The following is an 8562-nucleotide window of genomic DNA, read 5'->3' as shown; positions in this document are numbered from 1 at the left end:
TGCATTGGTTTGAATCTAGCCCTCTGCACACTTGAACAGCCTATCTTCTTTGTGATTTTCTTTTTTTTTTTTTTTTTTTTTTTTTTTTTTTTTTTTTTTGGTTTTTCGAGACAGGGTTTCTCTGTGTAGCCCTGGCTGTCCTGGAACTCACTTTGTAGACCAGGCTGGCCTCGAACTCGGAAATCCGCCTGCCTCTGCCTCCCGAGTGCTGGGATTAAAGGCGTGTGCCACCACGTCGGGCTCCTCTTTGTGATTTTCATGCTCTATTCTGTCACCTTGTTCCCTCTGCCCAAGCATCTCTCTCTCTCCTCTCTCTTCTCTCTCTCTCTCTCTCTCTCTCTCTCTCTCTCTCTCTCTCTCTCTCTCTCACACACACACACACACATACAGACAGAGAGACAGAGACAGATAGAGAGAGGCTGAGATCTTCATCCTTGTTCTTTGCTGCATCCCAGGCATCAAGTGACATGTACTAGTCATACCTTGTGGAAGGAATGAATGAACAAATGAATGGATGGATGGATGGATGGATGGATCTGGTACCCAGGTCAGACACTAATCAACATGGCTGGTTGATTGACACCATCTCTCCTCTGCTTCTGGTTTTCCATCTTCTACCCAAGCTGCTCACCTATTGAGCTGCTTGCAGACCTAGTCAGGTCCCCCAAAGTCAAGCTGAAGGACTCTTTGTCTCTCGGGCCACCTCATCCCAGCAGCAACCTTAGGTGTGCAGTATTGGAACACTAGCAGGGAAGACGTGGTAATGTCTCACGATTTCGTTTGGAATTCTTTTCAGATGAAATGTCAGAAATATTAGCGAGGCAGAGTCGTAAATCTGATCCTAATACAGAATAGAGCTTATTAATGAAGAATAAATCACGGCAGGAGCCCCTGAGGAGTGCTCTCAGGGCCCAGGGGAAGATGGCATATTTATGAGGCCTCTCGCTTTCTCAGATAGATGGCCAAGGCAGGATCTGTCAGGGCAGTAGCCTTAACATCAGCCAATTATATTTTTTTTCTAGTAAAAATTAATCTGTTCTATAGAAATTTCCTAAGCATTTATTGGATTAGGAACTCATCCAAAATATAGAAGATTAAATACACACTCCACATACACAGGGAACCCGCACCACTTGGCTAAGATAGGATTAAAACTTCTCCACTACCCCGAGATGCCCTCCCACGAAGAAACTCAGAGGCCAGAGGAGCCAGCCTAATCTCACAGCTAGGGAAGCCAAGGCTCGGAGAGGGGGGTGAACCCTACTTAAGACCATGAATGGCTAAGGTTGATGTGAGACAAAGACACCCCCTCCAAAAGATGTTCACAACCTAAGCGACTAATCGTCTTAAGGTGAGTCTGATATCTTAGGTGGTAAAAGAGACCTTCTTGGTGTGTGTTAATGACGAGAGAGACAAGCCAGGTGTGAGAGAGCACACCTGTAATCCCAGCACTCAGGAAGCTGAGGCAGGAGGGTTGTTTTTTTTTTTTTTTTTTTTTTTTGAGTTCTGGGCCAGCTTGAGCTCATAGTAAGGCTTTGTCTCAAAACTATGGCTATCAGGAGAGATTACTCAAGATAATCAAAGAGATCATAGAGCCAAAGGGGAGCCATAGGGGAGTCAAAGGGAAGACCGTTCAGAGACCATCACCAATGAGCACGGTGTGGGGCCCCAAGCCAAGAAGGGAGGTCAGAGGAGGCAGGAGACAGGCTCTTCCCTGAAGTCAGGAAGGCAGACTATCGCTCACTGCCCTGCCTGTAGATCCAGCCACCTCTAGAGTTGCCAGATTGGTTGCTTTAAACTGTGGTCGTCTGTTACTGCAGTAGTAAGAAATAAATAGAGTGCTCAGGAGGGAAACTGAGTCATAGAAAGCCACAACTGGTGGATCTAGCTTGTCTATACTTAGGGCTAAAGAAGGACCTTTCTCTTTAGGGTTAGCCCAGGCTATTCCTGGCTTCAGGAGGCTCATCCAGACCAGAGCACAGAAGCCTGCGGTCCCCTACCTGTCTACCAGGGGGTAGTGATAATACTCAGGAAGGGGTAGGGTTCTTGATGTCTGTCTGGCCATTGGCCATGCCTAGGCCACTTGGCAGTTCCAAGCACAAACTCCTAGACCCATATCTCCCATCAACCTCCTCAAGTGTGCCCCAGAACCTGGAGTCTCACAAGCTCTCTCGTGTATCTATATGCATTACACTCATGTTCTATAGGAAGACTATCAAGGGCCTGGACTATGTCCTGAAGTCAGGCTGTTCTGGGCTAACACCCTACTTCTCCCATCCTCTTGGCTGTGGGGATGTTATACAAACTTTCCAGACCTTGGTCTTTCTCTTTGGTGAACTGGGAGGCTCTAATACACACATGGGAGAAATCTAGTGGGTTAGTACATGTTATGTCACCCACACAGGCATGTGCTGTGTGTCTTATCCACATCACCCAAGGCTCCACCATCTTAGAGTCCCTCCTGGGCCTCATTTTTGATCCACTGTGGGCCCCTGAAAGTGTCGGAGACTTTACCTCCCCCCACCCCCAGCAGCCACTATCAATGACTTTTGGGTATGATCACTCTGGAGTGTGGACTCCACACTGGGTCCTGAGATCCTGTCCCTCGCAAGGGTCACCCACCTCTCTCTTCCTGCCTCCTACTTCCTTGCACTTCTTCTGGAGTGACAAGAATCCATCCAGTCGACAACATCCCCTTGGTTCCTTTCTCAGGCCGGATTTTGGGGACCTAGTGCAGACAGCAGGCTAGTACGGATTAGGCAAAGCTATCACCGGACCTTAGGCAGCCCTGAGGTTTGAGAGGGTAGGTGCATGACCGTGGCTGTCTAAGGGAGCAAGATGGCAGCCCAGGAGATGGTGCTACCACAGCTTCAGAGAAGCCAAATCCTTCTTCCTGTGCATAGGTCCCCAATATCTGCTTGCTGTGGGGAGTAATCTGTATGGCCATCTCTAGTCCTAAAATTTCCTAAGTATCATCTTATCCCTCCCAGCTCTCTTTTCCTAATTCTAACACAAAGCAGACCTCAGAATCCTTGGATACCCCAGGGTGAATTTTGACTGGCCAAGCCAAGCCCCATCTGGCTTAACTTACCTCTCCCCCCAACCTCCCCCACCCCTCAGTCACATGAATTCTAGTCTCTGGGGACACTGAAGTCACCTCCCAGGGGAAAAAAAAAACTCTATGATTTCATCTTCTATTTAATCTTTATTTCTCCTCATACTTTTTAGAACTTCAAATAATTTCTCATTTGTACTAACTAGGAAGCCATAAATCGTCCCTTTATGTCTAAGGAAAATCAATTGTTATTTGACATTTTACCTTAATATTCCTGACTTCCTTCGACTGTAATAAAGCTTCCATCTGCCTTTTATTTTACAGGCAATTAGTAAGTCACCTTTTAAAAATTTCTCCACATTTTCTGTCAGATGGATGCTGGGATGGAGAGGGGAGCCCTGTTTTATGGGACTGAACTCTCGGGCTAGAGGGGATTTATCTGTAGCCTTCGAGGTACCAACACTCATTAACGGATTTTATTGATTTGGAGGCTTTTTAACCCTTAGCAATAATACAGGTGTCACCTGCCTGTGGCAGTTGGGAGGGGGCAGGGACTGGGCGAGGTGGAGGAGTCCACTCAGCTCTGAGCTCTGGGCCCAAGTGAAGGAACAAGAGGGAGAATTTCTTATCCTTGGGAACACTATCACCCGTGGCTTAGTCACACCGCTGGGTGGACCCCAGCACACACACGCACCCTAACTTTTTCTGGAAAGAAAATTTAAGATCCAGGTTTTGTTTTCTCTCAAATTCCTGGGGCAGGGGAGACGTAGAACTGAGCCCCCCACCCCCTGCTATGGAATCTGAGAAAGGCCTGTTCCTAGGGCCTAAAGACCTGGGCCTGGGCTGCCTCTGTTGGCTCTAGGATCTTGGGAAGGGCTCTCTAAGGCTCAGTTTGCAAGTCTGTGAAATGGGAAGAAGCAGCTGCCACCTTCCAGGGCTCATGGCTGTTTCCAAGAATCTGTCTAGGGCATTACCTCTCAGTCACAATGTCACCACAGATGTCCCAAAGGTCTCATTGTGAATAGAAAAATCTACACAGGAATATTTCCGAAGTATAACCTGACTGGCCTGACACTGGAGGAGGGCTGAATGCTGAGAAACCTCAGGCATCCCCTTGCAGGGGCTCCTATCATAGGGCCCTGACAGCTACTCACCACACACACCTAGTGGTTGTGGGTGGAATTGCAGGTCCGGTGTCCTAGAGGGACAGCTGGGTTCTTCTTAAATGGCCCAGGAGAGAAACTCAACTCCAAGAGTTCCTGATCCCCCAATCCTGTATCCCTCAGGCTGGAATTGTCCCAACAACTAATTTCTCTACTCCTGTCTTTGACTCAAATGTCCTCACACACAAAGCAAGCAGCTGTGTCCTGATTCTTAGAGATGGCTCCCATCTAAGTCATGGAGCCTCTTGGCCAGAAGGTACCAATGTGTGGTCATTGCAGGTGGCAGGAGAAGGGCTGTGCTGGAGAGTGTGGGTGACCCCTAGGGAGGAGGCTGTTGGGTGGGAACGGCCAGGGAGACCATCTGAGAAAGGCATTTCAGGAAGAGGAGACCTAATTGGAGCCATAGTTTGCAAGACAGGATGTGAGGGCACACACATTCTATGCTAATTTCACCTCACCCCAAGCCACCTTGCCAGGGAGACGTGTTTGCACTGTGTGTGTGTGTGCGCACGCGCATTGCATGTGTGTGACACTGTGTGTGTGTGCACGCATTGTATGTGTGTGTGCATACATGAGCATGTAGGTGCTCTTCCCACAGAGGTGGCTGGTCCTGGCAGTGCAGAGCACTCCTTGCAGGCCAAGGCTGTGCTGAGTTGGAGATTTACAACGGCCATGGCCTTCGTGACTTAATGGTCAGCAATTGAGCTATTTCATCTCATCGGGCGCTTTTGCCTGGAAATGGCCACTGAGATTCACTCCAGGATGGCTCTCAGTCATGAGGGGCTGACCTGTGTATCTCCTAAATCATGTTAACACTCAGGACAAGCCCATGGCGTGTTTTCCGTGCGGGAACGTCTACCACCGAATGGCCACTGTCTTCTTGTAAGAAACTTTCATGGGCCAGAGGGGCATCAGGATGCAGAGGACTGGCATGAAGTCAGCTCTGGTGTGGCATGTCTACCCACCTACACAGAACTGTAAAGTTCCCCCCTCCTCTCCCTCCTCCTCTCCCTCCTCCTCCTCCTCTGCCTCCTCCCTTTCCTAGCCCCTCGTCCAGCTTCTCCCTTCATTCCTACGGCGTGGATGGGGAAAGCAGCTCAGCACATGGATGAAGGTGGTCCCAAGGGATTCAGTCCCTGTATAAAACTCTCCAGAGGTCCCAGAAAGAACTGTCCCTAACCTGTGTGTCCTTTGAGCTCTCCTCCAAATACAAGTGTGGGCCTTTTTCTCACACCTTCTTGGGCATCCCAGGAGAAGTTAGATACCTGGTGAGAGCAGATGTCCCCATTTTGGAGTCCAACCTGCTGATCAAAACAATGTGCCTCCAGCTCAGACCTTGATCTAGCACAGTCAGGGCTTGTGGGTGTCTCTTTCCTGTCCACTCGACTGCCCTTCCTGGGGTAGGTAGGTCCCCAGACCTCATCCCTGAATCCGGAACCTCACACACGCCCCGGCCGCATTCTCTCCCCCAGGGTCCAGCTCACAGCAACCTGGTCATTCTTTTTCTTTCTTCCTGGCACACCCTGCTGGTCTGATACAAGCTGAGCTCAAATCAGCAGCAGCGGAAGCAGGACAACATAAGGTTTGGGGTGGGGGTGGGGTCACATGTCTCCTAGTACACATTATTAAACTCACCGCAAAGTTAGAGCTTCGACCTGTATATCTCCTAAATCGTATTAACACTCTCCCAAGGTCGTGCTCTTAATAACAACGCCGCCCTTCGAGTTTCCCCGTAGTTTCTCACTCCCGTGGGTGTGGGTCCGCAGGAGCGGAGATAGCTGAGATAGCTGGAGTGGTTGGGGTAGCCGGGATAGTAGGGGTAGCTGAGGCCCGGCGAGGGTGTCATACTAATATTGAACAGCAGGGGGCACCAGTGACCCACAGAGTTTCCAGCAGGAAGATGCTGAACATGACCCAAACCAGCCAGGTGAAAGCTGTGGTTCTGAGCTCCTGGTGAACACAGCTTACTCCTTACCAATTCCAAAGCCTGTGGGCATTCGGGGCAAAACTCTACCCAGGCGTTGGTTCCTTTTGCATCTGGAAACTGGACTTGGCCTGCACAGTCAGGGCTGCCCTCGTCCCCTTGGCTGCTAGCTCCTAGAAAGAGGGGGTGACTCAGCTACAGGGTTCTAGTCCCAGTTCTACGCAGGAATATGGAAGCTTGGATGCCTTGGTTTCCGCAACTGGAAAACCACAAGAATAGTGGCCCCAGGGTTCATCAAGAGGCAGGGGCTTTTCCAAAAAGCTAAAAAAAATAAAAATTTTAAAACAACAAAAACCCTAAGGAGACCATACTGCCCACAGGCGTTCTTCTCCTGTGTTGAATGGTAATCCGTTCTCTCCACTGCCAAAGCCACAATTCAGAGGCAGGTGACCAGACAGGAAACAGTGACCAGCTTCACTGACACCTTAGGATCTCGATGGACTTTGAAGAAGCTTGGGACTCAGAAGTGACTGCTACGGTGGTCTCCTTTAGGAGAGGGAAGATATAGGCCTCTGGGTCACCCCAGGTGTCCCCACTTGACCGCTAGATAACCTCCGCACCTCCAAGGTGGCACCAGGCTATTTTGGCCACCCCTGGAAAGCAGGAGCAAGATGAGTCTAACGACTCTGTACCTAGAACTTCTATAGTGAATGTTGCTGTTGGCGGCTATATCGTTCCTCAGGTCACTGGTGTGGTGATAGATAGGCTCAGTTTGGGGGTTTCCAGGACTTTGGGACCCTCAGGTGACATGGGGCTTGACAAAGCCAGTGAGGGGCTGAGCCAGATCTTGATGCTTCTCACAGAGTGTCAAGAAAGAAAGGTGGCTCACCTGTCACCTCAGTCCTCCAGAAGCTGAGGCAGGAGGATTCCCACCAGTTCCAGGCCAGCCTGGGCTACACAGGGGGTTCTAAATTAAAGAAGGCAAAGGAGGGAGGGAAGACAGAAGTATGTGTGTGTGTGTGTGTGTGTGTGTGAGAGAGAGAGAGAGAGAGAGAGAGACAGACAGACAGACAGACAGAGACAGCAGAGAGACAGAGACAAAGACAGAAAGACAGAGGAACAAAGAGGAAAAACAGTAAGATGTATTAAAGGCCACGGCCTGGAGACCCACCAGTCAAGACAGCTTTCCTCAGGGGAGGAGAGAGGGGGGTCTCTCTGCCTCCAGCTCTTCCTTCTGCCCTGGGATTGACCGTTCTGATTCAGTGATCCCTGCAGTGACAACACTGAGCCACCCAGGCTGCTGGCCCAGATGAGAATGTGCCCTTCTGCTTGGATTTATGAGATGCTAGACCTACAGGGCCCTGTGACAGTGACTCACAGAGACCTACTGAACCCATCACCGCTGCAGCCAGATTCCCCAGGGGGCTTTATAAGGATGTGCCCGTCCCGGGACTCTGCTGAGGATCTTGCTCCCTCCGTCCAGTTCGCTCCCCTCCCAGAACTGCAGCCCAGCTCAGGGAACTTCTCTCTAATGCCTTCCTCCTGCCTCCCCCTCCAAGGCTGGTCCTCCCCAGCCCTCACTGTGACAGTGCAGGTCCCAATGTAGGTGCTGTTACCCTTCTTCCCAAAGTCCCTGTGGGACCCCAGAACTAGCATTCTGTCACCTGCCTCTTGGTGGTCCTTTCTATGCTCTCAGCTTTTCCTTACACAGACACACACAAAACACATATACACACATACACACAGACATACATACATACACATACTGGCATACATACACACATACAAACATACAGACATGCACACATGCACACATACACACATATAAACACACATGCATACATACATACACACACAGAGACATACATACATATACATTCATACAGACACACACATACATACACACATACAAACATACAGACATGCACACATGCACACATACACACATATAAACACACATGCATACATACATACACACACAGAGACATACATACATATACATTCATACAGACACACACATACATACACACATACAAACACACAGATATACATACACACAGAGATATACACACACATATACACACAGACATATACACATATATGCACACATACATACATATATACACACATACATACACATACACACAAACACATGCATACACACACAGACATATACCCACATACACACATATACACACTCATTCACATATACACACATACACATATACACACACACATATATAACACATATCCACACATATACATACACATTCACACAAACACACACACACATACACTGCTCATATTCTTTCCTCCCCCTAGGGGACTCCCAGGTCTTGCCTTCCAGTTCCATTTCAAGGCCTGAGCAGGCCAGCCTAGAAGAGAACTGGGTCCCCCCTGAACAACAGCCCTACCCACCC

Source organism: Mus caroli, chromosome 11 (genome assembly GCF_900094665.2).
Source record: "Mus caroli chromosome 11, CAROLI_EIJ_v1.1, whole genome shotgun sequence".
NCBI lineage: Eukaryota > Metazoa > Chordata > Mammalia > Rodentia > Muridae > Mus > Mus caroli.
The sequence above is the reverse complement of the archived record's forward strand: the minus strand, read 5'-3'. Positions refer to the sequence as shown.